At 42.0% G+C, this 26,942-nt stretch overlaps 1 protein-coding gene across 8 annotated transcripts in view; it reads right to left on the reverse strand.

Moving 5' to 3' along the window:
• The window catches only part of EZH1 (enhancer of zeste 1 polycomb repressive complex 2 subunit), a 519,099-nt gene that overhangs the window by 83,025 nt on the left and 409,132 nt on the right, over nt 1-26,942 (reverse strand). For 7 of the 8 annotated variants that reach the window (XM_075847032.1, XM_075847030.1, XM_075847025.1 and 4 more), the window contains one exon: nt 7,148-7,263. The exons of the other annotated variant lie outside the window; for it this stretch is intronic. The gene's annotated coding sequence lies outside the window, so the exon portion shown is untranslated. The remainder of the gene's footprint in view (nt 1-7,147; nt 7,264-26,942) is intronic. 8 annotated transcript variants of the gene reach the window in all.

Consider the following 26,942-nt stretch of genomic DNA (forward strand, 5'->3'; position numbering starts at 1 on the left):
CATAACAATGCCCTCAACTCCTCCTGCTCTATAACATGCTGCCTACAGATTGGACTGCATTTTTAGCAAACAGGTTATTTTTCACTTCATGGCTGTGTGAAAGGAAGCATGGGATTTAGAGCTCTGTATCTGAAACAGAGTTCAAACAGCTATAAAGATTTATTATAAAATAAAGAGCAACAACCCAGGCAAATACCAACAGATATCTTATGGTGCAGTCAGAGGAAACAACACTGGCCCTGGACATTTCAGGCAAGAAATCACTGGTTTTCAGCAGTTTCCCATTTTAAAAAATTGCTGCATGTCATTTCTTTTTTTCACTGGTTTTCAGCAGTTTCCCATTTTAAAAAATTGCTGCATGTCATTTCTTTTCTTTTTAAATCTCTTTTTTATTAAATTTTCACATAAACTCAAGTAAAGTCATAACATTCACATGTGACACTTACACGTGACAAAGAATAAGTAATTTGGCGCGCAGGCCACATCTGAAACAAGCATACAGTGAAGGAAATAAGTATTTGATCCCTTGCTGATTTTGTAAGTTTGCCCACTGTCAAAGACATGAACAGTCTAGAATTTTTAGGCTAAGTTAATTTTACCAGTGAGAGATAGATTATATTAAAAAAAAACAGAAAATCACATTGTCAAAATTATATCTATTTATTTGCATTGTGCACAGAGAAATAAGTATTTGATCCCCTACCAACCATTAAGAGTTCAGCCTCCTCCAGACCAGTTACACGCTCCAAATCAACTTGGTGCCTGCATTATAGACAGCTCTTACATGGTCACCCGTATAAAAGACTCCTGTCCACAGACTCAATTAATCAGTCTGACTCTAACCTCTACAACATGGGCAAGACCAAAGAGCTTTCTAAGGATGTCAGGGACAAGATCATAGACCTGCACAAGGCTGGAATGGGCTACAAAACCATAAGTAAGACGCTGGGTGAGAAGGAGACAACTGTTGGTGCAATAGTAAGAAAATGGAAGACATACAAAATGACTGTCAATCGACATCGATCTGGGGCTCCATGCAAAATCTCACCTCGTGGGGTATCCTTGATCCTGAAGAAGGTGAGAGCTCAGCCGAAAACTACACGGGGGGAACTTATTAATGATCTCAAGGCAGCTGGGACCACAGTCACCAAGAAAACCATTGGTAACACATTACGCCGTAATGGATTAAAATCCTGCAGTGCCCGCAAGGTCCCCCTGCTCAAGAAGGCACATGTACAGGCCTGTCTGAAGTTTGCAAATGAACATCTGGATGATTCTGAGAATGATTGGGAGAAGGTGCTGTGGTCAGATAAGACTAAAATTTAGCTCTTTGGCATTAACTCAACTCGCCGTGTTTGGAGGAAGAGAAATGCTGCCTATGACCCAAAGAACACCGTCCCCACTGTCAAGCATGGAGGTGGAAACATTATGTTTTGGGGGTGTTTCTCTGCTAAGGGCACAGGATTACTTCACGCATCAATGGGAGAATGGATGGAGCATGTACCGTCAAATCATGAGTGACAACCTCCTTCCCTCCACCAGGACATTAAAAATGGCTCGTGGCTGGGTCTTCCAGCACGACAATGACCCGAAACATACAGCCAAGGAAACAAAGGAGTGGCTCAAAAAGAAGCACATTAAGGTCATGGAGTGGCCTAGCCAGTCTCCAGACCTTAATCCCAGCGAAAACTTATAGAGGGAGCTGAAGATCCGAGTTGCCAAGCGACAGCCTCAAAATCTTAATGATTTACAGATGATCTGGAAAGAGGAGTGGGCCAAAATTCCATCTAACATGTGTGCAAACCTCATCATCAACTACAAAAACCGTCTGACTGCTGTGCTTGCCAACAAGGGTTTTGCCACCAAGTATTAAGTCCTGTTTGCCAAAGGGATCAAATACTTATTTCTCTGTGCACAATGCAAATAAATATATATAATTTTGACAATGTGATTTTCTGTTTTGTTTTTTTTATATAATCTATCTCTCACTGGTAAAATTAACCTAGCCTAAAAATTCTAGACTGTTCATGTCTTTGACAGTGGGCAAACTTACAAAATCAGCAAGGGATCAAATACTTATTTCCTTCACTGTATATATCAGACTTACTTATTGAAATGTAATAAGAAATAATTACATAAATGAACTATATACAAACAATGAATTCCACACGTCAGAAATTATGAAAAGAAATTAAACCAAATATCTTCTGTCTTTTAGCGAATACATCAGATGTTAAAATGCTCAATGGGTCTTTCTAAAATCTAACCAAGGTTGCCAAGTCTTCAGATATCTATCATGACGCCTAAGTTCCCACCCAAGTAACTCTTCCATTCTACACATGGAGTCCAATTTTCCAAACCATTCCTGTACAGTGGGTGTGTTTGTAGATCTCCAATGAAGAGGTATAATCAGTTTTGCTGCAGTCAGCATATGAGTGATAAGGTAATGTTTTTTGGGGGTGAAGTCTCCAGAAGGCTCCCAAAGAAGCACCAGAAGGGCATTTAAAGATATACTTAATCCAGAGACTGTATGAATAGTATGAGCTACTTCCTGCCAGAATGGCTGGATAAGGGAGCAAGTCCACCATAAATGTGTCATGGTCCCCCTTTGGTTATGACAACGCCAGCATTTGTCCGACCCAATGAGATTAATTCCATGTATAAATACGGGGGTCCTATACCACCTAGTAAAAGTCTTGAACGAATTCTCTTGGATTGTAATGCACCTAGAGAAGCCGTGGGAGTGTTTTAGTATCCTATTAGTCTGTTCTTTAGTAAAATTGGTGTGAAGTTCTGTTTCACATGCAAAAAGATAACTGGGTGTTATCGGAGTTCTGTCATGTAGGAGTCCTGAGTAAATTTTGGAAATCAGGCATCTAGGTAAAGAGGCTAGCAATAAAAATGTCTCTATCCAGGATGGTTCTGGCAACCTTGGAAATCTATGTAAGAATTCCTTCACTAGGTCATCAAAATGCAGCTTTTGCATAAAGTTAGTAGCGTTGTCGGGTAAATCTTGGAGCAAAGAGCTGAGTACGGGAGTGACGCCTTGCCCAAAGGCCTCAGTAATTGGTATTTTCTCCAGTTTACTCCAGAATATATGCGTTGAACTCAAGTGCCCCAGAATGGAAGGAAGTAAACTTAAAGGGGTAAGTGGTGAGATGCTTGCAGGTGGGTCTCTGGCTGCCATGAATCTACTGAACATTTCGATAGTGCCTTTAACAGTAGGGCAGGTATCACGGGGCAGGCGGGACGTTGACGTGGGATTCCAAAGTCTTATCGTTAAAGAAGGCGCTATAAGTGCCCTCTTCGCACTAAGGCTAGGGGAAGAGTCCTGTAACCTACTTTGTGCAATCCATCTGGCTAAATGTACCGCTTGGTAATATAACTGCGTATCGGGAAGACCCATTCCCCCAGAAGAGGATTTAAGGATTAACAACCTATGAGGCAATCTCGGACGCCTGGAGGCCCATATGTACTTGGAAAATAGTTGCCTAATAGTATCAAAGAAGGAAATCGGTATACGGATGTGTAATGCCTGTAATGTGTAGAGTAGTTGAGGGAGGATGTAAGCCTTAATGTAGTTTTTACGTCCTGTCCACGACAAAAATGGGATATTAAGTGAGCTCAGGTGATTCTTAAATTTGGTGACCAAGGGAGGATAGTTCAAAGAATAAAGCATAGATGTGTCTCTAGACAATTTTATGCCCAAGTATTTTATGGAAGTAGGGGGCCAACGCAAAGGGGCTAATATTTTAAGTTCAGGAAGGTCCCGGGCAGCAATAGTGATATTAAGTATTTCCAATTTATCTTAATTTATTTTAAAATTGGAAATCCATCCAAAGTGTTCAAATATGTGCAATACGCGAGCGCTTGTCTGGGGTTAGTAATCAATACCAACAGATCATCAGCAAAGGCGGCTGTCGAATGTGTGAGCCCACCCAATTTGAACCTCTGGATAGAGTCCGTTTGGACAATCTTTTGAATCAATGTTTCTATCTTGAGGATGAATAATGCCGGGGAAAGGGGGCAGCCCTGCCTCGTCCCATTTGTTATTTTAAAGGAAGGGGAAAGAGTGCCATTCAGACGCAGTCTCGCACTAGGTGAGGAGTATAGGGAAAAATTGCAGCGATGAATGGGGGGGGGGGAAACCAAATTTAAGAAGAGTTGCGTGCATATAAGACCACCGGACCCTATCAAAGACTTTTTCCGCTTCAGTGCTTAACAACACCAACGGAATCTTTTTTTTTTAACTTAGCATGATGTATAATATTAATGAGGCACAAAAGAGGAAAGTTGGCACCACTCTTTGTTTCCACAGTATGGAATAGGTATATAGATGCAAATGGAGTCAGGGTTTCCTAGTCAAACAAACTTCGGGTGGTGCTCAGAGTAAAAAGAGACAGTCTTGCAATACCATGTAGGTGAGAAAAATGAAAATGCGGCACTCACCCGTTTGTATTTCCTCTAAACTTTAATGTAGCATCTTGGCAAAGATAAAAAGCGTTACAGGGAGGACAGCAAGTTGTAGCTTACAGCCTGTTTCGCGCTGAGACAGCGCTTCTTCTGACCAAGAAACGCCATCATGTTTTCAGTACGGGACAGTAGTTACACGGAGAGTTAGAGACGCCTAGGGTCGTACATAACTATGATGCTAGGAGCCCGGCTCCCTGCAGTGTGTTCAGTCCGGGACTTTACTTTACGGACCGAACGTGCTCGTGTGAATGGAAGGGACAACTCTACACACTGTGCAAAGAGTGTTTGATTTTTTTCAACCATTACTATTCACACAGTAGCTACAGATTATATTTTAGATGCTTTGGTTACAAAGTGCAAATACCCTTAAAGTACCTCCTATAACTATACAATAGATGTTAAGTAACTTCTGCTAACGAGGTTGGGAATTTCACACAACCGACAAAGCAAAACATGAAGTGTTTTTCAAGTCATTACAAAGATGATGTCTTGAAGCTTCCACAAAAAAAACATTATTGACTTCAAAGCATTTGTTAATCTAATCCCAATCAGGCTGAGATTTCTCTTCCTGCTGGTGACATGATGTGGATATCTTGAATTTATCTTGTGCTCTGTTTTATTTGCTCAGTTATCAGAGAAAACATTCTTTGATGTATTGTGTTCTCTATGTTGAGAACATACACATAATATATATATGTATATATATATATATATAATATATATATATATATATATATATATATATATATATATATATATATATACATATAAAGAGCATTATAGTTAGTAATGAATGCTCTGGAATGCCCTTTAAAGAATTATATGTTTAAAAATAATTGTATGATAAATGTTATTGCTTCTCTAAGATCACTACCCAATATATATTTTAAAATTAGCTACTTGCAGGTCACATATAACTTGATGTTGCAATAGTCTGTGAAAATACATGCCATATAAATGCAATAAATATAACTATCCAGTCCACAGTCATGCTTTTAATATAAAACACTTGCTGATATTTTTAATTGTTTCAAGCATAAGGGTATGTTCACACGAGGTCATTACGTCCGTAATTGACGGACGTATTTCGGCCGCAAGTACCGGACCGAACACAGTGCAGGGAGCCGGGTTCCTAGCATCATAGTTATGTACGATGCTAGGAGTCCCTGCCTCTCCGTGGAACTACTGTCCTGTACTGAAAACATGATTACAGTACGGGACAGTTGTCCTGCAGCGAGGCAGGGACTCCTAGCATCGTACATAACTATGATGCTAGGAGCCCGGCTCCCTGCACTGTGTTCGGTCTGGTACTTGCGGCCGAAATACGTTCGTCAATTACGGACGTAATGACCTAGTGTGAACATACCCTTAAGGCTGGGTTCACACGACCACTTTAACGTCCGTAATCGACGGACGTATTTCGGGCGGAAGTCCCGGACCGAACTCAGTGCAGGGAGCTGGGCTCCTAGCATCATAGTTATGTACGATGCCTGGAGTCCCTGCCTCTCCGTGGAACTACTGTCCCGTACTGAAAACATGATTACAGTACGGGACAGTTGTCCTGCAGAGAGGCAGGGACTCTTAGCATCGTACATAACTATGATGCTAGGAGCCCGGCTCCCTGCACTGAGTTCGGTGCGGGACTTCCGCCCGAAATACGTCCGTCGATTACGGACGTTAAAGTGGTCGTGTGAACCCAGCCTAAATCTGTCATGCCTTGTAATGTCAAACAAGAGCTGTAACCTAGGTGTTGCTAATGATCTCGTTATATCAGAACATAGTACATAGAAATCACAGGGACTCGAAGCAAAAGTCAGATGCCCTCCACATCTCCTCTGATTGCTTTATCTGTCCTCTGCCTCTGTTAAAGACTTTCATCAAGGCGTCTTCCAGCTGACTCTCCTGTTGCTACCCCCAATATTGTTCCTTCGACTGCACCCATTATTAGGCCTTCTGTGCTTTCTTAGTGCCCCCTAATGTTGCGCTTATTGTGCCCCCTTGTATTGCACCTGCTGCCCCATGTCTTGCGCCTTCTATACCCTTATGTATTGTAGCTGCTTTTACCTTATGTATTGTGCCTACGTTGCCCTTTTTCATCGTGCCTGCGTTGCCCTTTTGCATCGTGCCTGCGTTGCCCTTCTGCATCGTGCCTGCGTTGCCCTTTTGCATCGTGCCTGCGTTGCCCTTTTGCATCGTGCCTGCGTTGCCCTTTTGCATCGTGCCTGCGTTGCCCTTTTGCATCGTGCCTGCGTTGCCCTTTTGCATCGTGCCTGCGTTGCCCTTTTGCATCGTGCCTGCGTTGCCCTTTTGCATCGAGCCTGCGTTGCCCTTTTGCATCGAGCCTGCGTTGCCCTTTTGCATCGCGCCTGCGTTGCCCTTTTGCATCGCGCCTGCGTTGCCCTTTTGCATTGTGCCTGCGTTGCCCTTATGTACTCTGCCTGCATTGCCCTTATGTACTCTGCCTGCATTGCCCTATATGGTCAGGTGACCTGAAGGTCTTTCGACAGTAACAAGAGCTGCGAATATAAGGTCATCTCTGCAGGTCCTTTTGCAGGACATACGCAATGTAGTCCTATAGCGTTTTTTGCTACGATTCGCCCCTATGAAGATCCACCACTGATTATGCCTACTGTGCCGCGTATACTGTACCTGCTGCTCCCAACTAAATACTCACCTCTATCTATCTCCATTCCAACTCGATCTCTCTCCTCCAAAGTCCAGTGCCATCCAGGAGGAAGTGTTCTGTCCATTCTTTGATCCCTCAGTAGCATGCTGTATTCGTATCGTGTCCTGAAGATGCAAATACAATTGAATGTTTAAGGGACCTTGGCAGCCTCTCACACCAGGCCACCTCTAGCAGCTGTGTGGTCTCCCTCTACTGGAGGTATATTACTGCGTCAAGAATACAAAACACAGCTGGGAATGCTTTTTTTTTTTGTGGTAAAATTGAACATATAGTAATAATAAAATCTTTTTCTTATTAGGCAGGTACCATCCAGTAGGAAATACAAGCACTTCTCCTCAGGCGGCAATACTTAAGTGACAGCAATGAGTGGCGCGATCAAGCCCCCCATAACACGACAGTGGATAAGATGATCATGTGTAATCTCTTGCTCATACAGGAACACAAGCATGCGAGTGTGGAGGAGGTAATAAACACAATCCCTTTAATATTTCTGTCAAGTTTGTTGCGCCTACAGGATTATTCCAAATTTAGGAAGTAAAGCTGGATTTTGTGGGATTGAAACAATTTTTTATATATAGAGTAGAAAAGAAAAAAAAATGTAAATGCATACATATGACTTCATAGCTCAGGCAATAGAACTATTCAGAGCCGCTCTCGTAAACTGACCCATATGGTACAATCAAGGAACATCAAACTGTGCTACCCCTGCATATATATAACATACTTTTTGGCTTTGTCATTCTCTCTGTCTTTCCTCTGGCTGGACCACAAACCTTGTGGGACTTGAAAATACATTATTAGCAGTCACCTAACAGCAGGTTGCCCCACGAGCAAAAGTTCACCCTTTCTTGATATATTTGAAGCTTGGAAAAGAGAAAACAAAACATGTTGCATTCTCTGCATGTTAGAATGTACCCTGCTGATGTCAGAATAATACAGAACTCAAGAGGTGTCCAACAGGCCAAATATACTATTTTGGATAAAGATGAAATAGTACAAGGGCAGCAAAATAAAGCCATTATTTATCTTACTATAGGAAAATACGTGAGTAAAGGGAAAAATGAGGGAAAATTAAAAACATATCAGAGACCGTACATCTTAGAACATACGATATTCTTCTTTAAAAATAGTTCATCCAGAGTTAGGCTAAGTTCACACAGAGTTTTTTGCAGGCAGAAAATTCTGCCTCAGAATTCCACCTGGAATTTTGAGGCAGATTGTGATCTGCCTGCACGCCGTTTGCCGCGTTTTTTGGCGTGTTTTTCGCCTGCGGACATTGAGCACCGCGGCCAAAAAACGCTGCGAAATACGCTTTCTCTGCCTCCCATTGATGTCAATGGGAGTTCAGAGAAGTAAACGCCCGAAGATAGGGCATGCCACTTCTTTTTCCCGCGAGACGTTTTTTCCTGTCGCGGGAAAAAAACTCCTCCGCCTCCCATTGAAATCAATGGGAGGCATTTTCGACTGTTTTTTGGCGCGGTTTCCGCGTCAAAAAACTGTGTGAACTGGCCCTTAAACTATATGTTCTCCTTAAGGGTATGTTCACACGGCCAAATTTCAGACGTATACGAGGCGTATTATGCCTCGTTTTACGTCTGAAAATACGGCTCCAATACGTCGGCAAACATCTGCCCATTCATTTGAATGGGTTTGCCGACGTACTGTGCAGACGACCTGTTATTTACGCGTCATCGTTTGACAGCTGTCAAACGACGACCCGTGAAAATACAGCCTCGTCAAAAGAAGTGCAGGACACTTCTTTGGACGTTTTTGGAGCTGTTTTCTCATAGACTCCAATGAAAACAGCTCCAAAAACGGACGTAAAAAATGCAGCGAAAACGGCGCGAAAAACGCCGCGAAAAATGCGAGTTGGTAAAAAAGGTCTGAAAAGCAGGGTCTGTTTTCCCTTGAAAACAGCTCTGGATTTTCAGACGTTTTTGTTGACTACGTGTGAACATACCCTTACAATTAGTGGTATTTCAGCTTATAATGTGGGGGCATATGTGAGCTGGGCGGAGTACATCAGGGTATATGTAATCTGGGCGGAGTACATCAGGATATATGTAAACTGGGCGGAGTACATCAGGGTATATGTAAGCTGGGTGGAGTACATCAGGGCATATGTAAGCTGTGAGGAGTAAATCAGGATATATGTAAGATGTGCGGAGTACATCAGGGTATATGTAATATGCGCAGTGTACATCAGGATATCTGTAAACTGTGCGGAGTACATCAGGGTATATGTAAGCTGGGCGGAGTACATCAGGGTATATGTAAGCTGGGCGGAGTACATCAGGGTATATGTAAGCTGGGCGGAGTACATCAGGGTATATGTAAGCTGGGCGGAGTACATCAGGGTATATGTAAGCTGGGCGGAGTACATCAGGGTATATTTAAGCTGGGCGGAATGCATCAGGGCATAATAGGATGATGTAATAATGGGGTGAATGAATAATCCATGGATTGGTGTGGTATGTTTTGAACCAATCCTTTATACACAGGCCGGGTTTATTGGGTATTATACAAAATATCTGCGCTCCAGTGTTGCCTTATATTTGACTTTTTCACTAGCCCTATAAGCCGCACAAGGCCCTAAAGTTTCCTCATCACCGCTGCATTAATTAATTATTTTTATTGCTTAAATAAATGTAAAATATAAGTGCTGAATTACACAGAAATAACTTTGCAGATAGCCTCAATGAAAAATTGACTACCCTTTTTTATATGTATATATATATATATATATATATATATATATATATATATATATATATATATCTCCCCAATACAGCTCCTATGGAGATGTAGGTTTATCCATGTTTACACACTACAAAGAAACCCTGTGCAGTCAGATCCCATAATCATACTTCTCCATCTTTCCCCTAGTTCTTGTTAACCAACATTTAGTAGGTTGGAGACCACGGAGACACATAGGCCTGCATAGGAGCGCAATACACATGTATGTGCATTATGTTCACAATTTATAGGTGTATTATATGTCAAATATTTTTAGGTACAGCATGACAGCATTCATTGTTTATGTGCTTTTATATAATTGGATGGCGTATAGCAAGTGCCTGTATGTCCAGGTGTATTTGTGCGCGCGCACTTTTGCCTATCCATTGTCAATTTTAGCCGGTTCAGGACCAGGCACTGTTTAGCAATTTTTAGAACACGTTAGTTAAACAGCTATAACTTTTTTATTTGTTGGGCTAGTGAATTGATTGTTTAAATTTTTTTCGTGATCATTGCATGTTTCTTTTCTTATTATAATACACATCATTTTTGCTTTTAACCCCTTAGTGACCACTAATACGCCTTTTAACGTCATTTACTACTGGGCTTTAGGCTAGGCTGACGCCTTTTCACGTCAGCCTAGTCTAAGTCCTGCACGGGTCTCCCGTGCAGGCAGGAGCCGGGGCTCTGCTGTCTGATGACAGCTGAGCTCCTGCTCCAATGCCCGCGATCGAAGTTTACTTAGATCGCGGCCGTTTAACCCGTTAAATGCCGCCGTCAATAGCGACCGCGGCATTTAACTTTGTTTACAGAGGGAGTGCGCTCCCTCTCTCACCCATCGGCGGCCCGCGAATGAAATCGCGGGTCTCCGATGGGGTGTCATGGCAGCCGGGGGACTGATAAAAGCCCCCAGGTCTGCCCTGGACATATGCCTGTTAGGACGCGCCGGAGGCACATCCTAACAGATTGCCTGTCAGATTTACACTGACAGGCAATAATGCTCTGGTATACGAAGTATACCAAAGCATTATAGCAGCGATCGGAACATCGCACAGTAAAGTCCCCTAGTGGGACTAATAAAATCAGTTATCAAAGTGAAATAAAGATTATTAATAAAAAGTACAGTAAAAAAATAAATAAAACCATTTTTTTCCATAAAAAGTGGTTTTATTTAGTAAAAGTGTAAAAAAAAAAAAAAAGTACACATATGTGGTATCGCCGCGACCGTAATGACTCCATTAATAAAGTTAATATGTCATTTAAACCGCAAAGTGAACACCGTAAAAAAAAAACGCCAAAAACTATGGCGAAATTGCAATTTTTTTCCATTGCCCCCCAAAAAAGTAATAATAAAAATGAATCAATAAGTCCCATGTACCCCAAAACAGTACCATTCAAAACTACGTCTTGTCCCGCAGAAAACAAGCCCAAAAAATCACTACATTGATGGAAAAATAAAAAAATTACGGCTCTTGGAAAGCGACGATGCAAAAACAAATAATTTTAGTTCAAAAGTGTTTTTATTGTGCAAAAGTCGTAAAACATAAAAAAACCTCCACATATGTGGTATCGCCGTAATCGTACCGACCCATAGAATAAAGGTAACATGTTATTTACGTCGCACAGTGAACGGCGTCAATTTAAAAACGCATAGAACAATGGCGGAATTTCAGTTTTTTTTATAATCCCCCCCAAAAAGGTTAATAAAAGTTAATATAAAAATTATATGTACCCAAAAATGGTGCCATTAAAAAGCACAACTAATCCCGCAAAAAACAAGTCCTCATACAGCTATGTAGACGAAAAAATAAAAACATTATAGCTCTTTGAATGCGACTATAGAAAAACGAATAAAATAGCTTGGTCATTAAGGCCTAAAATGGGCTGGTCACTAAGGGGTTAAGAATTTTTAAGCTTATAGTTTGAAAAAATGTAAAAAAAAAATATGCATTTTTACTTTTCAGCTAATTTTTTTCTGAAAATAAAATAGTGTTACACTAAAATAAGCTGTGATCGCCATTGTCTACTGTAAATTTTGGTATATTGCATGTCTATTTTAGGGTAATTGGGTCAGAGTTATGTTGTGTCATTTTTAATTAATTATTTTTTGCGTTTACTTTACTTTTCTTTTTGTATTATTAGGGCCTGTTCCTCAAAGGTCAGAAAATAACTTTGGGGTACTTTATTATGTCATTATATTTTTTAAACTATACTTTTCCACTGTAATTGGCACTGCACAGCAGCCCCAGTTACAGGGCAAGGCACCCCTGTTATAGCGACTATTGTCACTGTTGAGGCTGTGCTAGGTTTTACCCAGCAGCAGCATCCTACTACTGGCATCCAGGCAATCATGTGACCAGTCGCATGGCCACCAGGACTAATAGAGGCAGCGGTGCTGCCGTTGTATATATTCTACATGCAGTGCTCATTGAGCGCTGTGTCAGCGAGTACAGAGAAGACAAAAGCGGTAAAATCTATAAACGTTCAGTAGATGCCGGTCCCACCGATAAAAACCTGTACCTATCGCCAGAACGCCTGACCCCCTTCCTATCTTCTCTTACTCTCGCTGCTCTCCGGCCACTGCCTAACAAGGTGGTCAGGAGCATGGAAACAGCCGAGTTCGCTGAGCTACACTATTTATGTAACTCCCATAGAATTGGATGGGAGCTATGGAATTGGGGTAACACAGTAAGCTACGCGGTTTCCGTAGCTTCCAATTTCTAAAAAACAATAAATTCTATGGGACTTAAGATAACAGTGTAGCTCAGAGGTTTCCGTACTCCAGACTACCTCATTAGTCGGTGGCCGGAAAGCAGTGAGAGCCAGAGAAGGTAGGATGGGGGGGTCAGTGGGCCCCATTTTAGAGATACGTGCAGGTCCCAGAGGTGGGACCCACGTCTATCAGACATTTATGTCATATTCGGTGTAAATTCCATAAATGTCCAAAATGCGAAAACCCCTCTAACACCTGGAATGCAGTCTTCTGCGATAAGATATAATCACATCCCAATCCTAGGTCTCACAGTACTTTATTTTAACTTAAGTGGAAAACCAGTATTATTTAGACCAGGTCTCCACACAGAGGATGCGGCTGTAGAAGAGAAAAAAATACAGTGAAACCTTCATAACATTTGTTAAGACTCCAAACTTTTCTGTGACCGATTTTCCCCACTATTATAGGGTATAAGCAGACCACTTCCTATTTCAACCAAACACCAGTTTTTGAGCACATTTTTCAGTGGGAACCCTTTTAAAAAAACTACAAATTGGACTAATTCTGCGCCATGCTGCATCACCGAAATGGAGAGAGCAGGAAAAGGCATTCTTGGCACATCAGAGGAGAAAAGCTGCCAGCATCATGCTGTGTTATTGGGGCAGAGAGAGCAGGAGGAGGAGCATTTCTAGCATCACATGTGCCATGCTGGGGACTAGAAATAAAAGGGGGGGCATGCTAGGGACCAGGAATGAGAGGTTAATCATACTGGGGACTGGGAATAAGAGAGGAGCCATGCTGGGGACGAGGAATGAGAGAGAGAGCCATGCTGGGGATTAAGAATGAAAGGGGAAGCAATGCTGAAAACTAGGATTTAGAGGGGTAGCCATGCTGGTGACAAGGAATGAGAGGGGAAACCATGCTGGTAACTAAGAATGAGAGGGGGAGCCATGCTGAGGACCAGGAATCAGAGGGCTATTGATTTGTGTTCAATACATGTTTCCGGACTGCAATACAAGCTTTAACCTGTATTCCATGTATATTATGATTTGAGAGGACCACTCCCATAAAAGACCATTTTTCTGTATAATTCTGGGTGGTCAGACTAAAGAGATTTGACTGTAAATGAAACTTGAGAGAAACTTGGATCTCAGGTCTAACTAACTCATTGTCCTCCTATGGGTCTACTACAGAGCTCTCTGTTATTCTGTATGTATGGAATCATAGGGGAAGCCAAGCAAGTTAAACATTGATTTCTCGGTCAAGCAACTGTCATGACCGAGAAAAGAGGCATAGCTACAATGCCCTCCCCTTCTCCAATGTCATGCTGTCAGTAGTTTTGATGCCTCAAAACTGATGTCAGATTTCCTTTAAATTGAATGCTACACTTCAAATTCTAGCCCCAGAAAGTACTCTACACATTTTATTAAACTTTTTGTAACTGAGACTCCATATAAACAGCACTGTCAACCAGCAACTGTCAAAAGTAAAACCCTGGTTTCTTGAAGTTGTTACAACTAATCACAGCTCTAACAAAGACAGAATATCCAACAAAGTCTGAATTGCTTGCAGTTTAAGGCCTCATGCACATGACCGTAGTCATGTGCACGCCCGTGATTTTCGGGTCGGCCGGCAGCGGACTGTCAGCCGCAAGCCGCCCGCAAATCGCGGGCAATGCACATGGCCGCGGCCATTATTTTCAATGAGCCCGGACCGCAGAAGACGGCCGTAATAAGACATGTCCGTTCTTTCTGCGGTGCGGGCTCCCGGGCCATGCACAGACCATAAAAACTACGGTCGTGTGCATGGCCCCATAGAAATGAATGCGGCCGCAATTTTCCAGTGGATTTTCGGGGGAATTACGGCCGCAAAAGCAGTTCGCGTGCATGAGGCCTAAAACCTTACGGATTAGTAATCATGGAGGGTAGACTTAGGGATAAAAGTATAGAGTGTTTTATGCTACAGTTCAGATATAAAAAAAAGTCAACAGAAATATGTTGCATGTTCTACGATGTAGAGTAATCCCTCGTTTTACAAATATTTCGGAATGGTTTTTCCTTGAACATTGTAAAGCGAGGTTGTCGTTTTAAACATGGTGCTGGTATTTTAGCCACACAATAACTAAGTAAAACACAATTTGGATGGGACCACAGTACTTCATTCCTACAGTAGTGATGTAGAAGTAGTTATCCTGTATGGTAGAGCAACTCTCTTACTTTAAGTTAATATTTTGGGGCTTCTGACCTAATTAACACCTTTTCATACTTACTCCAGAATAAGTTAGTCCAGAGTTACAGTCCAATTTACAATATTTTCACTTTTGTGGCCTTGGATGAAATTAATATTGTAAAGTAAGAGAACCACAGCACAGTTTTTAAAGGGGTTCAGGTTGAACCCTACCTCAGGAAAGAAATATAGATATTATACAGAGACAACACTTAAAAAGAAGGTTCCTTGCACATTTTGATGTATTAATACATCAAATACGTCTCATCATAAAGAGTTACCCTATAGCAGCAGGAAATGGATTAGGGGTGTCTGCAGGGAGGAGGCACATGTGTCAAATGAAAACCTGCTTGAAAGAGAGCCAAGTCAAACCAGACCTTTGCACCTCTCATCAGCAGCACCAAGCAGTTCCGGCCTAAGAACACACATCTGGTGCAGAAGGCTTCCACATCTGGTTTGGGGGCTTTGCATTAACATAACCAAAATGATAGGAAGCAATAATGATATAAAGCTGGGCGGAAGGTAAAAGCTTGGCACGGGCTGTGAGAAAGCATATAGACAGTTTTCACTGGGACAGTAACAAAGCTGTTCAGTGCACGTTTTTCACTCTTTTTCAACTGAAATTGACTCGTGTTCTTAAAACCTAAGTGACCTTTTGCCCTATTCCCTTCACTTAAAAGTACTAACTCTTGTGTGCTGAAATATAGTTCTGGGAAACAAAATCTATAAAACTAAAACATTGATTGCTTTCAGAAATCTATTTTTTATTCCATAATATAAAAGTAAACCTAAATATAGATTCACTGCCTGATTGAACGATGAAAATATTCTTTATTCCTGTAAGACCCTGTTCACACTGAGTTTTTTTGGAGGCAGAAAATCTGCCTCAAAATTCCTTCAGGAATTTTGAGGCAGATTTTGACCTGCCTGCAAATTCTTGCCACAATTTTCACGGCATTTTTAGGCCGCGACCATTGAGCGTCGCGGGCAAATAAAGCAGCGAAAAAACACTTTCTCTGCCTTCTATTGATTTCAATGGGAGGTCAGATGCAGAACCATGGCAAGAAAAAGCATACCGCTTTTTTTTTTTTACAGCGAGCGGCTAAAAACCGCTGCAGAAAAAAACCTCTGCCTCCCATTGAAATCAATGGGAGATGGTTTCGGACGTTTTTATGCTGCCGATTCCGATGCGGTTGCCGCTTCAATAAACTCTGTGAGAACTGGGCCAAACAGATAAAATTGGGCAGTGTAGCCAACTCAAACAGGCCTTGCGGTGGGCTCTGGGGAAGACCATAGAGTAGTCTTAGACAGAGCAAATCCATAACTTGCACTCTGGGGGAATAGCACAACTAATGATTCCATTACAGTTCCATTGTGGTTGATGCTTACCAAGAGACCCTGGGATCATTCAGTGATTGGCTCAGTGACGTGTTATTCATACTATTGTCCTGGATATCGGCAACAGCGGGGGCTAGATAGTTGTAGAATTGTCTCATCAATGTTTTAATTGTGATCCACCGATGTAATAGAGAAGAAGTATATTAATTTAAGGACACATTGGATATGTTATAAAGTATACAGTAACCAAAGGCTGGACTGAATTACGGCAGGGGGTGACTAGATCAACATAATCATTAAAATAGCGGTGTCATTTAATGAGGATATAACAAATTATTAGTGGTTTACCACTATTCTCTATATAAATTATAATATATATAATTAGTAAGGGCACAATTTGGGGGACATTCAGTCCAGCCATTGGTTACTGTATATTCTATAACATCAACCATGTGTCCTCAAACTAATATCCTTCCCCCTGTATCATTAGTGGATCAGAATTAAAACCGCAATAAAAACAATTCTACAATTATCTAACCCCTCTGTTGCTGATATCACGAACAATATTATGAATAACATGTCACTGAGCCAAATCGCTGAATGAGCCCAGGTTCCCTTGGCAGGAATCAACCACAGTGGAACAATTCTATGCAACACACCAAGGTATTGTTTATCCCGATTGAGACCCCATGCACACGACCGGAAAAATTGTACGTAATTACAGACCGTAATATTACAGACCCATTCAGTTCTATTGGCCTCAGACACCTTTCCGTAGCGCTACAAATGGGTGTCCTTGACGTAGAAATGTTCCGAAAATTATGGAACATGTCCGTTCTTTTGCATTTTACGGGCTGTGCTCCCATACCGCACAACCTGAAAATGCGCACAGCGCTTCTTAATGCCCAGCCACCCTCTATTTCTAGTTGTTTTAAATGCTAAACTATTTTATGGAATATTTTTTATTGATATCTCAACAATCTATTAGTTGGTTATGAATTGAAATGGTATTTATTTATGAATTTTATTAGTCAAATAAATTTCCTCTGGGAAAAGTGCGCAGAGCTTTGGATATGGCATTTAAATGCTGGTACACACACAATATCATTGACTCCCCAAAACGTGTTGCTTTTATCGAGAACTTGATAATAAAAAAAAAGAAACTGAAAGACATCTCTTAATTTTGTCGTTCGATAGGTGAGCGCATGCTTCCTGGTTGCATTCAGCCCACAGTCAAACATGGAGAAAGTTCCATTATGGTATGTATCGGAGGTGGTGCAGTTGACGACTTACTAAAAATCAAAGGAATCATGGACTCCAAGTGTTAACACAACATCATGGTGCGCCATGCAATCCTTTCTGGCACCTGTCATATTGGTTGTGGTCTCACACTACAGCATGATGACGATCCAAAACATGCCTCCTGTCATTGCAAAAAGTAAGTTCAGTCAAAAGAAAGACAACAGGCGCTGAAAAACATGGTTTGGCCACCCCAGAGTTTTGATTGCAATCCAATTGAACTCCTTTGGGATCATCTGGACAAGTGTGTTCGAGATGTGCAAGCTAAAATCACCTTTGGCAGTTGCTTCCAAGAAGTAGGCTGCAATGGGAGCTGAAACTTGAGACAAGTTGACCAAGAGAATGCCCCGCGTTTGCAATGCTGTGATTGCTGCTAAGGGTGGATACTTTGATGAGAGAAAAATTTAAGGAAATCAAGGCTACAAAAGGTACAAAACACGATTATTTGCCTAAATACAGTAAATCCATATTGATCACATACTAGCTTATTTTATTTCCCTAAAAAAAAGGTTCATTTGGGTGATGTATTGAAATTAAAGAGCAGTGGTGTATTTATTAATCTTTAAACTAATCTCTTAACCCTTTCTTTCTTTTCTACCAAAAAATTACCCAAAGTTCCTCAAAACATTTCAAAATTTTTCACCTGCCAGATGTGTCTGGGACATTGCACAAAACTTCCTGCCTTGTCTTATTATTTAGCAAATCTCGGCCTGCGGATAAAACAAATTGGAGACAAAATAATTCTAAGAGCATACACAGCCTTAGGTCTCTGCATGTCCCTTGCAAAGTCAAAAGAAGTGAAAACTCCTTAGAGATATGTTTAAGAAGGATAACCAGGCTTATCAACATGTAATAAGAGCCATATCATCAAAGGAAAGGCCCACTTACACATGACTATTATTGTTTAGATTCATAATTGGTCCAATAAATGCCATAGGTTATGTGAGGCACGGTTATGCGAGGGAATTACGTGAACTAATAAGACCTCATACAATGTGAATGAAAAGGTAAAATAAAAATAGTAGGCATACAGGACAAAAAAAAATGACAAAAAGAACTGCTGTAGCCAAGTGCAGTAAAAGTATGTAAGGCACCTGTGAAACTAACAATAGATAAACTAATAGTTTTATTCAGAATGGATTAGACAAACCAACAAAACACCATTCTGCTATGAAAAAATTAAATCCTTGTATTAATCTCATCTGTGGTACTGTTCAGTGGATGCAGTACCACCCATGGCAACATTAGGTAGAACATCTAATAGAGAACTGTTTAAAGAGAATTGTCCCATGGCAATGGTACATAACCGTTAAACTCCAGAAAGCTGTGATGTTGTGAAATAGCTACTATACATAGTGTGAAGAAAAGCAACCACAAAGCACACTATAGGATGAGACCTGATAAGCAGAATAGGTATGTGATCTAGGTAATGCACTCACCTTTTGGACTTGTTATAATTAAGCACATCTCTAATGTAGGCTTTTTACATAGTGTAGGTGGCTGCACTGCCAAACTCCAAGGACTCCAAGATCCCACCCAAGAATCAAATAAATATTTTATCAAAGTGATAATGCATGTCGGAATCGAACAGACTTCATCTAGTCAAGCCAATCCTATACATAGCGTGAGTAAGGACTCAATTTTGAAGGCATGATTAAGATTAAAGGATTATTTCCATTATAGATATTTATAGAATATCCATGGGATATGCCATAAATGTTTGATAGATGAGGGTCCCAGCTCTGCGACCTACACCTACAGAATAGGGGTTATCTGAACTCTGTGACGTCTGCTGACACAGAGAATGAATGGAAAGGTGGCCACGCATGTGCGCATCCACCTCTCCAATTTGTTCCATGGAAGTTTTGGAAAACAGTCAAGCAAGCGTTCTAAGCAGTTTCCGTAACTCCCATAGAAAAACGGTGATCTCTCAATTCTTTCTCCACCTGAATGCAGCGGACAGTGTCATTATCACCAGGTGGGATCGAGAGAAAGGTGCAGTTCCTAACTCTGAGACCCGTATCTATCAGCCATTTCTGGAATATCCAGTGAATATGCCAAATATTTCTGAGTTGGGAATAGCCCTATAAATGGGCATTAATAACGGCAATTTGTGAAAACATAAAGATCATCATATTTATTTCTCTATGTTTCTTACTCTTCTTGAATAAAAATGATAACATGATTAGGCTTCACCTAGTTGACAAAAACTATATGACAGAAGTAGATTGGCTATTTGAGATCAGTGACAAACAGCTGACCCATCTTTATTCTGATGTTGTGTCAGTAAGAGGAGGGTAAAGGAGATTCTGTAATAAAAATGTATCCAATATTCACATGCACCAGGAATGGAAACAGGAAGCTTGAAGCTCAGCATCTGCTTGACCTACCAAATGCAACCATCACAACATCCACCCGTATCGACCTAACTGCTGAGCCTCAGTTTCCTGAACTCAGGTTACTCCCCTTTAATTCTTAAAATTGAAGAGGTTTTCCTATGCCTTCATTGTGACACCATCCATCCACATTAGTGTTATAGGAACAGCATGTTAATACATAAGGTTGCAGAGTAACTCATTCATCCCAACATCTATCTATTTTGGTGTGGATGCTTCTGTTTTTCTGTTATGCCCTCAACATCTTAACACTCTTGCTATGACCTGTTTTTTTAATTTCTACTCAACCATATTAGTTTCAAAGATATAGCCTATTGCAAGGCTTGTATCACAACCAATATATCTCAAACGTACACAAAGTAGGTCTGCATGTATTACAACGTAACAGAATAAAACTGCTCAGGGTGCAATAAAAATATATTTAACTCTTTTGGATATATTTTGCATTTCTTGGCTACATACAACTTATTAATAATGGATATTGGCAGTGGTGAGCATGAATGTAGCGGAAAAATACTGTATATAATTTCACATGGCTGTGTGCTCGGTAAGGGCTAGAGCTGCTGTGTCTTAGCAGACACTATCTTGCCAAAAGTATGTGGACACCTGACCAGGCTCTATTCACACGACAGGGTCCGAGTGTTGGCCGATAAAAACGCCCGTTTTGGTCTGTTTTTCTCGGCCGTTTTTCATCAGTTTCGTTTCCGTTCCGGGCCATGTCTCACGGCCGATTTTTACCCGTTTTGCATCAGTTTTTTTCCTTGTCCGTTTTAAAAACTGATGAATTTCATTTGTCAACTTGTTTCGCCACACACTGCCCTCAGTAGATAATGCCACACAGCCCCCTGTAGATACTGCCACAGCCCCACTGTAGATAATGCCACACACTGCCCTCTGTAGATTCTGCCACACAGCCCCCCTGTAGATACTGCCACAGCCCCCTGTAGATAATTCCACACACTGCCCTCTGTAGATATTGCCACACAGCCCCCTGTAGATACTGCCATAGCCCCGCTGTAGACAATGTCACACACTGCCCTCTGTAGATAATGCCACACAGCTCCCTGTAGATACTGCCACAGCCACTCTGTAGATAGTACCACACAGCTCCCTTATGCATAGCACCCCTGTAGATGGCACACCCTCCCATAGATGGCACCTCCCTCTTCCTGTAGATAGCGCCACTGTAGGGACGCGCTCCAGGAGAAGTCCCAGACTTCACTGTCCATATATAAATGCTCCATTTCTTGATGGCCCGGTTTACCAGGCAGTCAAAATATTGACGTGTAAATAGCCCCATTTGGGGTCTATTGTTACTAGTGAGGCCGTGTGACGGCCATCACACGGTCGAGAATCCCTGTCGTGTGAATAGGGCCTAACACCTAAATGAGCTTGTTGAACAACTTATTCCAAAACCATGGGCGTGAATACGCTCGAACATCCTGTACACTTTTGGGCAGAATTTCCACAATATTTTGTAGTGTTTCTAGAAGAATTTGTGGCTATTCAGCCAAAGGGGCATTTGGGAGGTCATGCACGGATGGTGGAGGAGAAAGTCTGGCTTGCAATTGTTGTTCCAACTCGTTCACAGAGGGGTTGGATGGGGTTAAGGACAGGGCTCTGTGCAGCTATTTCAGTTCCTCCACACCAAACTCTTCACACCATGCCTTTATGGACTTCGCTTGGTGCACAGGGGCACAGTCATGCTGGAACAGAAAAGGGCCGTCCCCATACTGTTGCTAAAAACTTGTAAGCATACAATTGTCCTAAATGTCTTTGTATGCTGTAGTAGTAACATTATCATTCACTGAAAATAAGGAGCCTTGCTCAAACCCTGAAAGACAGACAGTGAAGGGTAATGTTAACCCGTTAGTGACCGGCCCATAGTAGTTCTACGTCGGTCACTAACGGGCCTTATTCCGATGCAATAGACGTTTTACGTCGCTGCATCGGAATAAGTAAACAGAGCAGGGAGCTGTCAAATCTCCCTGCTCTCAGCTGCCAGAGGTAGCTGGGGGCGTCTCTGCGCTAACGTGTGAGATCGATATTAGTATCGATCTCACCCGTTTAACCCCTCAGATGCGGTGCTCAATAGCGTGCACCGCATCTGAGTGTTTTTGGAGAAAGGAAGAGAGCTCCCCATCTCTCCCACCGACACCCGGCGATAACATCGCCGAGTGTCTGTCTCCGACGGCAGCCGCGGGCCTAAAAAAGGCCCCCAGGTCTGCCTGTAGTGAATGCCTGCTTTGTCATGCCGGAGGACAGGCAGTAATACACTGCAATACAAAAGTATTGCAGTGTATTATAATAGCGATCGGAGAATCGCATATTAAAGTCCCCTAGTGGAACTAGTAAAAAAAGTTAAAAAAAAGTTTAATAAAGTTAATTTTAAAAAAAAGTGAAAATAAAAAATGAAAAAAACACTTTTCCCCTTACAAACTGCTTTACTATTAAAAAAAACAAAATAAAGTAAAAAAGCTACGCATATTTGGTATCGCCACGTCGGTAACGATCCCGACTATAAATCTATTACATTGTTTAACCCGCACGGTGAACGCCGTAAAAAATTAAATAAAATACTATGGAAAAATTGCTGTTTTCTGTGAATCCTGCCATAAAAAAAATGTGATAAAAAGTGATCAAAAAGTCGCATCTACTCCAAAATGGTACCAATAAAAACGACAAGTCTTCCCGCCAAAAAAAAAAGCCCTCATACAACTGCATCGGTGGAGCAATAAAACGTTATGGCTCTTCAAATAGGGAGACACAAAAACAAATAATTTTGAAAAAAAAGCGTTTTTACTGTGTAAAAGTAGTAAAACATACAAAAACGATACAAATTTGGTATCGTTGTAATCGTAACATCCCGCTGACTAAAGTTATTGTGTTATTTAGACCACACTGTAAACGGCATAGATTTAGGACGCAAAAAAGAGTGGCGAAATTTCAGGGTTTTTTTCTATTCCCCCCCCCAAAAAAAAAGTTCATAAACGTTAATCAATAAATAATATGTACCTCAAAATGGTGCTATTAAAAAATACAACTTGTCCCGCAAAAAAAAAGACCTTATACAGCTATGTCGACGCAAAAATAAAAAAAGTTATAACTCTTGGAATGCGACGATGGAAAAACGTAAACAATGGCTTGATCATTAACCCCTTAATGACCGCCGATAAGCCTTTTCACGGCGGTCATTAATGGGCTTTATTCTACAGCGCCGCCATTCCACGGCGCTGCTGTAGAATAAAGTAAACAGAGCAGGGAGATGTCAAATCTTCCTGCTCTCAGCTGCCAGGCGTAGCTGAGAGCAGCGGGCGTCCCTGCTCTACCGGGTGAGATCGATATTAGTATCGCTCTCACCCGTTTAACCCTTCAGATGCGGTGCTAAATAGCGAGCACCGCATCTGAGTGGTTTTTGGAGAGAGGGAGGGAGCTCCCTCTCATCCCACTGACACCCGGCGATAAAATCGCCAAGTGTCTGTGTCTTCTATGGCAGCCGGGGGCCTAATAAAGGACCCCAGGTCTGCCTGTAGTGTATGCCTGCTAGGTCATGCCAGATGCATGACCTAGCGGATGCCTGTCCATTTTACACGGACAGGCAGTAATACATTGCAATACAAAAGTATTGCAGTGTATTATAATAGCGATCGGAGGATAGTGAAGTCCCCTAGTGGGACTAGTATAAAAGTAAAAAAAGTTGACCTAAAGTTAATAAAAAAAAAAAAGTGAAAAAAAAGAAATGAAAAACCCACTTTTTCCCCTTACAAAATGCTTTACTATTACACATATTTGGTATCGCTGCATCCGTAACGACCCCGACTATAAAGCTGTTATATTATTTAACCCGCACTGTGAACGCCGTAAAAAATAAAATAAAAAACAATCGAAAAATTGCTATTTTCTGTTAATCCTGACTTGATAAAAAGTGATCAAAAAGTCGCATCTACTCTCAAATGGTACCAATAAAAACTACAAGTCGGCCCACAAAAAACAAGACCTTATACAGCTATGCCGACGCAAAAATAAAAAAGTTATAGCTCTTCGAATGTGACAATGGAAAAATGTAAAAAATGGCTTGGACATTAGGCCCAGAATGCAAGCAGGGGGAAGGGGTTAAGGTTTAAAATAGGCAGGTCATTAAGGAGTTAATACTACAGAATGCAAAGAAATATAAACAATTGTATGCTTACAAAGATCATTATGCCTCCTCTACCAAATGCTACAGAAGTTCCTATGCATTCAGGTAGAAAGCATTGCCCTGGCATCCGCCAAATCCAAATTTCTTCAGACTGCCAGATAGGAAAGGGTTCTTTACAATTAAGTAAACTATGGAATGCCCTACCCCAAGAGGTAGTAATGGCAGATACTATGTCAGCATTTAAAAAAAAGTCTAGATGATTATTTACTGACAAATGGCATTGAGGGTTATAATTAACCAAGCAGTGAATGATGTGTAAATTCTTGAGAAAAGTTGGACTTGATGGACCGGTGTCTTTTTTTCAACCTATGTAACTATATAGTGAAACGTGATTCATCAATTAGGAGGGGTGTCCACATACTTTAGGCTATAAAGTGTAATGTCGTGTTCAAAGGAATTTTCCAGTCTTTTAAAATTGTGTGCAGATGTTTTAACTCCAGTAAAATGAGTCACTTACTAATGTACTGTCTGTAGCTGAAATGCCTCTGTAAAGCAATCAAATGAACATGCTCCTGGTGATTATCTCCTGCTTATGTGACTCTCCGTACAATTAACACTTATTAGGTTATCTCCCCTCTCGCTGAAGTACAGTCACACATAAAATACCTCTTACCTCCACTGCTCCCTCTCCCTCCATGACTTTAGAGGTAGCAGATCGTGCATAGCTGCATCTATAGAGCATACAGTGAGTAATTACATCACTACCTTACACCTTGTGAGTGTGAGGACACACGTAGCAGCGTCCACAAAAGGGCAAAAATTAAACATACACATGAAATGAGCACGGATTACAAATTGATAGTTAATGGCTAAACTAAATTGCAGGTAATACTGCAGCTTTTACCCAAACAATTGCGCGGCCATTAACAATGAATGTTAATGTGCACATGGTTTTGAAGGTTAAACTGTAGTATTACCTTAAAATTGTGCGGCCGTTTACTTGCAATTTGTAAGCAGAAGCCACCGCAAGCATGGAGACACTGCTTCATGTGTCCCCACCCTAAGACCAGATTCAAACGTCCGAGTCGCACCCGTGCGGGACCCGTGTTCACGGATCCCTTAGACTTGGGTCTATTGGGGGATCCGTGAAAACGTACGAAAATAAGACATGTCCTATTTTTTCACAGGCCCTTCACACGGTATGTTAAAACAACGGCCGTGTAAACAGCCCCATTGAAATACATGCGTTCTTGTGATAGCCGTTAAAAAAACGTCTGTCGGGGGCGTGGCCTGGACATGGCGCTGGTGAGACGCGTGGTGTGAGAGCTCCTGTTCCCTGACCGCTCCCAAGCTTGATTAATAGCGTCTATTTGCGACACACATCGCACTAATGCGAAGGGGATCACGCACCAAACCCCCGACACCTGCGAGAAGCGACCAGACAAGGACGAGAAGCGGCATACCTCACTATTTCTCGGAGCCGGGGCTGCCAGCATCTCAGGCCCGTCTATCCAATATGGCGGACCGTACCAGCGCCTCAGAGACGCTGCCTCGAGGGAAGAAAACTCCTCCAGCCCAGCCGCAGGATAGCTCGTCGGAGCCTCTGAGGGGTGAGTCATCTTGTGCCCCGGCATCAGCACTTACTATGGGCCCGGAGCTACAGGCACTTACGGCGCAAATGGCGGCCATACCCACTAAAAGGGACATGGAAGGCTATATCTCCCGCCTTGAAGCAGTTTGCAAAACCGAGATCCGCTCCTTGAAGGAGGACATTACCCAAATTAATGAATCTGTGGAAGCCATTGAAGTTAAAACACAGGAGCTCCAGCAGCAACAGGCCTCCCAGCAAATTTTATTAGATCAACATTCTGCACATATACAAATGCTGTTTGATATGACTGATATAACATAAGGGTGCGGGGTATCCCAGAAGCTACGGGACCCCAGGACCTCGCTCACACGTTACAGGGCATATTTAACATGTTGCTGGATAGACCTGCAGACTCCCCAGTGGAGATTGACAGAGCTCACCGTACCCTGGGTCCAAAAAGCACGGATCTGGCCAGGCCGCGGGATGTGGTACGTAGAATCCACTTTTTTCAACTTAAGGAATCTATAATGAGGCAAGCTCGTAACAGGGGTACACTGGACTTTGATGGGGCTCCGGTGCAATTATTGGCTAATCTTTCTCGTTCCACTCTGGCAAAAAGGAGAGCCTTGCGACCCTTACTTATCGCACTTAGGGAAAAAGATATCCCGTACTCATGGGGGTACCCCTTTCAACTGCAAGTTCGCCGTGAATCCTCCACGTACTCTGTCTATTCTCCGGAGGATATCCCTGAATTTCTCGCTGCCCTAGATCTACCACAGATCTCCATCTCAGATTGGCTGTTTTTCCCTCCAATGCCGCAGCGTATGCCAAGACGTAATTCTAGGATGGATCATTTCTCGACCCCTGCGAGACGCAGAAGATTGCAGGGCCCGGTGGCTCCCGCCCATGCTTCTCAGGAATCTTGATGTTGCTCTTGTATTGCGCCTCTTGTTGTATCCCTGCCTCCGTAGTGCCTTACTGATGTCTGCAGCGGTCATGACGTGAGTGGTCGCTTGTGTCGAACTCTGTTTCAAGGGCCCCTAGATGTGGCCTCCCTGTCAGTTTTATTGCCGGACTTACCTGCCTCACATGACGGCCTATGCTGAACCATAGATGTCGGCGACCCCGATTTCTGCTGCAACCAGGTCAAGATTGCTGGATTGAGATGTTGGGACACTTTGTTTCTCCAATACGGTGTTGTTTGTGGTTACTCATTTCATTCATAGTATGCTGAATGGTGGATGATGGGGAAGGGGTATGTGAAGGATGGTTTATTTGCTTATATTCTCTGTATGAAATTACATTGTGAATTATCAAGCAGGATGCCGAATTACTAAGATATGTAT

The sequence above is a fragment of the Rhinoderma darwinii genome, chromosome 13 (assembly GCF_050947455.1).
Source record: "Rhinoderma darwinii isolate aRhiDar2 chromosome 13, aRhiDar2.hap1, whole genome shotgun sequence".
Classification (NCBI taxonomy): Eukaryota; Metazoa; Chordata; class Amphibia; order Anura; family Rhinodermatidae; genus Rhinoderma; species Rhinoderma darwinii.